The 3,633-nt window shown below is 45.5% G+C and overlaps 1 pseudogene; it reads right to left on the bottom strand.

Moving 5' to 3' along the window:
• Positions 1-213: 213 nt before the first annotated feature.
• LOC149349086 (uncharacterized) lies at positions 214-2,581 on the bottom strand (annotated as a pseudogene).
• Between the last annotated feature and the right edge of the window lie 1,052 nt (positions 2,582-3,633).

Genomic DNA, 3,633 nt, shown 5'->3' with positions numbered 1-3,633 from the left:
AGTTTTTTACGATGATACAAACGCCCCCGCCACGTGTGTCCCTGTCTTTCCTAAACATTATATAGTCCGGAGGAACAATGCAGTCAGCAGATATATTGTTATTCAACCAGGTTTCTGCTATTATTACAACATGCGGATTTGTGAAAAGAGCAAGTATTCTAATACTGTAGTCTTATTTACAATGCTTCGCGCGTTGAGACTTAAAAGGCGTAGCTATATCTGCGATGTGTCCGACGCCGCACTCTTGATTGAGGTATCAAGGTGAGCTGGGCTCCCTGGTTCATCTGACTGGTGCTGTCTGGAATTATCAGCCTTATCTCCGCGGCCTGTAGACAGCAGACATCGTTCGTTTCGGCTGTGATCCCAGATATAGGTTTGATTGTTTACGCGAAGTTTATCATGAACAAGAAAGACCTTAGCCTTCTTAGTCCTGTCTGCAGCCGCACTGTCCCATAGTTTTCGGCGCAGTTCTACAGTTTTTTTGGCATAGTCAGGGCTAATACGCCAAGAAGTTCCCTTCAGCTTTGTGCCTTTTTTCAGCAGACTCTCCTTTTCTCTGGAATCGTAAAATTTAAGAATAACTGGTCTGCATTTCTCTGGTTGGGCTTTACCAAGGCGATGAATTCGCTCCACTGTGTCAACCTGCACGCCCATAGTTTTCTGAAATATATTTTCCACAACAAGTTCCTTCAGTTTTGATTATGTTTCCGTTTCAGTGTCTGTTTCAGTTTCAGTGACGCCAAATACTAGTAAATTGTTACGTCGGCTTCGGTTCTCATAATCGATAAGCTTTGGAGCCTGCTGTTGGACTACTCCTTCTAGCTTACAAATCCTGTTATTCATCGTATCAAATGCATCAAGAAGGCTCTGTAAGTTGTCGGTTTTTGCGCTCACTGCAACAATTTCACCTTTGATGTCATCCATCTTACGCGCGAACGCAGATTGGTTCTCAAGAATTTCTTCCAACTTCTCATTCACTTTTGGCCCGGGGTTCTGTTCAACGTCACCAGACATAAGCAATAAGAGCATCGACCAGCAATCGCACAAAATTTCACAACACTTGCGGGGGCACGGCACGACTATCAAGAAGCGGTTGTCACTACAATAAGCAATGGTATTGCTCGGAACACTTGCCTGCAAAAGCAGTAGCGGATGCTTAGACATGTCGCTTGCCAGCCAAGTGCCGTGCCCTCTGAAGCAGTGGTAGCTGCGATGCTCCTTATGTACAGCGTCGAGTGATGACGTCACAGATGACGTACGGTAATCGAAGATCAGGCATTCCACGGTGTCATTGTTACGAGGCGCTCGGAAGAAGGCCAGTCGTTGACCGTTGCTGGTTGTTGAAGCAGTGAAAATCCACGGCAAAATCTGCAAAGCCGTAGCGGATGCTTAGACATGTTGCTTTCATTTCATTTCATTTGCCGCCGCGGTGGCTGAGCGGTTATGGTGCTCGGCTGCTGGCCCAAAAAGACGTGGGTTCGATCCCGGCCGCGGCGGCTAGAATTTCTTTGGAGGAGAAATTCTAGAGGCCCGTGTACTGTGCGATGTCAGTGCACGTTAAAGAACCCCAGGTGGTCGAAATTTCCGGAGCCCTCCACTACGGCGTCTCTCATAGCCTTAGTCGCTTTGGGACGTTAAACCCCATAAATCAAATCAAATCATTTCATTTCATTTCATTTTATTACCTTAAAGGCCCCTTAAAAGGGGTGTTACATAAGGGGTGGCAAGAGTAAAAGCACAAATTCACAATGACAGGAAAGTTTCTACGTTATCAGTGAAAACACTTGGGCAAGTGATGATGGCAACGTTGTTTGGAAGGCCGTTCCAGTCTGCGGCTGCACGAGGAAAGAAGGAATTAGAAAAAGTGACGGTGCGTGATCGTGGACGGGCAACTTGTAGGCGATGGCTGGTGCGGTTGGATATGCGTGCGGGTGGAAGAATATAAGGTGCGATGTGCATAGGGCTGTGGAAGAATTTGTGAAATAAAGACATGCTGGCAATGCGACGGCAGAGCGATAAGGGTGATAATCCGGATGCTGTTTTTAAGGACGAAACACTGATGTCATAAGAGCAGGATGAATGAGTCACGGCCAGCCAAGTGCCGTGCCCTCTGAAGCAGTGGTCGCTGCGATGCTCCTTATGTACAGCGTCGAGTGATGACGTCACAGATGACGTACGGCAATCGAAGATCAGGCATTCCACGGTGTCATTGTCACGAGGCGCTCGGAAGAAGGCCAGTCGTTGACCGTTGCTGGTTGTTGTAGCAGTGAAAATCCACGGCAAAATCTGCAAAAGCAGTAGCGGATGCTTAGAAATGTTGCTTGCCAGCCAAGTGCCGTGCCCTCTCAATATATCGTTCTCTGGTTCGCTCTAAGTTAGACTATGGGTCTATAGTATATGGCTCAGCAAGGACCGTCCTACTGGATCCTATCCACAATCTTGGTTTAAGGTTGTCTTTCAGAACTTCAGAACTTCCCCAATAGCAAGTCTGTATGTGGAAACTAATGAACCTGCCTTAGAAGATCGAAGAACTGCACTAACTTGTACATACACCCTCAAAATCCTTTCTCAGCCTCAACATCTCTGTTACTCTTTTGTCACGAAATGCCCATCCCGGATACTCAACAAGCCTCACGCGATTAAGCCGTTGCTCTTGCGCTTCGAAGAAAAATGCCAGGATGCCAGGAATGCCAGGAAGAGAAATGCCAGAAAAATGGCAGGAGAAAACGACAGGATAGCGCCTGTGCTGTCGTTTTTCCTCCTTCTTTGTGTCGCCTTGTTGCGCTTTTAGTCTTGCCAGCTATGAACCAACATGCCCCGGAGAGTGTTTTACTGAAAAATGCCAAGCTCTGAACGTACTAAATCAAATTAAAAGTATTGCCCCAAGACACGAACCGCTACCACCGTGGTGCACTCACCACAGCGTGTGACGTCACTCTAATACGCCTTGGAAAAACCTGTACACCACATGATCATATAATGCAAGAATATCGAGCACTACAAGAAAATTACAGAAATTATACTGCATTTTATACTGATGGGTCCAAAACTTATGCTCGTGTTGGAAGCGAAGTAATACATGGAAAACATAAAAATGCAGTACAACTGCCCTCATGTGCTACAGTTTTCACCGCTGAGTGTTATGCCATTTGTGTTGCGGTACAGAAAATAACTAATCAAAACATCAAAAACAGCATCATTAATGATTCACAGATTCACTGAGCGTCCTTAAAGCATTGAACTCCAAAAATGTCATGGAGCCAGTGATAGCAAGCGTCATACACAATATAGTAAAGGTCACAACACAAAAACATGTTATGAAATTTTGTTGGGTTCCCAGTCGCGTTGGCATTAGGGACAATGAGAGAGCCGACATGTGTGCTGCACAAACCAGAACCATGGAAGTAAAACATGAAAATTTGCCTACTAGGGATTACATGAAGCTAGCACGTAGCAAACTAAGAGCCAAATGGCAAGCTTCTTGGGAAAATGAAAGAAACAACAAGCTGCATACTGTAAAGCCCATTTTAAAAGAATGAAAATCGTGCCGCCATAAAGAGCGTTTTATCGAAGTAATTTTATGTCGTTTACGCATGGGTCACACACACATCACCCATAGCTTCTTATTAACAA

This window comes from Amblyomma mixtum, chromosome 3, assembly GCF_055824585.1.
Source record: "Amblyomma mixtum isolate Tamu chromosome 3, ASM5582458v1, whole genome shotgun sequence".
Taxonomy (NCBI): domain Eukaryota; kingdom Metazoa; phylum Arthropoda; class Arachnida; order Ixodida; family Ixodidae; genus Amblyomma; species Amblyomma mixtum.
Note: the sequence above shows the minus strand (reverse complement) of the source record. Positions and strands in the feature narration are given on the sequence as shown.